The following is a 1,455-nucleotide window of genomic DNA, read 5'->3' as shown; positions in this document are numbered from 1 at the left end:
AAATTTAATACATAGAACTGCCACTCTGGAAGCAACAATGGCTCTAGCCCAACTGGACATGGAGTCGAACTGAGACGAAGACGACTCCATGTCTAAATTACCGGTTATGTGAACCATAGGTGGTGGTACTTCCCAGCAGATTAAAACTATATGCCGGGCCGTGACTCGAACTTGGGATCTTTGCATTTCGCGGGCAAGGTACCGGCGGAAGTAAAGCTGCGAGAAGGAATTGCGAGTCGTGCTTGGTAGCTCAGTGGGTGCCAGCACGGTAGCTCGGCGTGTTCGGTCAGAGAGCCGGTTGGCCTCTGTAATAAAAAACTGAGTGGAAGGATCAACTAACGAGCTTGAACGGATGTCTTGCGACGTCCGCAACGACCAAACACAACGATTAACAACGAAAAAAAGTGAGTAGAGCACTCGCCCGCGAAGAGCAAAGGTCTCGAGTTCGAGTCTGGGCCGGCACCTAGTTTTAATCTGCCAGGAAGTTTCATATCAACGCACACTCCGCTGCACAGCGAAAATTTTATCCTGGAGAAGTGATGATGTTTACCCAGTGGCACCCCATATCATCACGACAGGTGTGGACCCATATGTCGATGACGAATGCAATCTGAATAAAGCTCGTACCCTTCGGAGCCTCCACACACGGATGCGTCCATCGTGATGCTGTACTCGGAACAGGGACACGTCTGAAAACATGACGTGATGGTCCCTGTGACCAGTGTTGTTGGCCGCGCCACTGTCGGCGCTCCGTACTCTTCTGCCACTTCTAGGGAAGCCGTATAATGGTCGGCCGTGATGTTTTAGATGTCGTCGCACAGTCATTGTGGGTACTTGGCTTGCTGCAAACAAGCCCTTTTCCTGACTTAAGGTAGGAGGTTCAAATGATTCAAATGGCTCTGAGCACTATGGGACTTAACATCAATGGTCATCAGTCCCCTAGAACTTAGAACTACTTAAACCTAACTAACCTAAGGACATCACACAACACCCAGCCATCACGAGGCAGAGAAAATCCCCGACCCCGCCGGGAATTGAACCCGGGAACCCGGGCGTGGGAAGCGAGAACACTACCGCACGACCACGAGATGCGGGCTTAAGGTAGGAGACGTGTCTGTACAATCCTGTACGTGCGAGCGAACAGTATGACTGTCCTCTCAGTCCCTAATAGACAATTGATATTATGTCTGACAAAATGCCTACTGGCTTCTGTCTCGGGTTCTCCGGCCGACGTTCATCTAATGATTTTTTTTTTCTGGCTGTAGAGAAGCACTATCACACGCGCTTGTTCCGAGAAGCTGTGGAAATACAAAAACACGCGAACAGTTTGAACAAGAAAGAGGAAAGCCTTAAGGTAAACGGATCCTGGCTTCCCGTACTGCAGCGAACTACCGTCGCAGGTAGCAAGAGGAGAACCGCACAGGAAATGATCGCGGAGAAGCTCTCCGACGTTGG

Source organism: Schistocerca serialis, chromosome 2 (assembly GCF_023864345.2).
Source record: "Schistocerca serialis cubense isolate TAMUIC-IGC-003099 chromosome 2, iqSchSeri2.2, whole genome shotgun sequence".
NCBI lineage: Eukaryota > Metazoa > Arthropoda > Insecta > Orthoptera > Acrididae > Schistocerca > Schistocerca serialis.
This window is presented reverse-complemented; position numbering follows the sequence as displayed.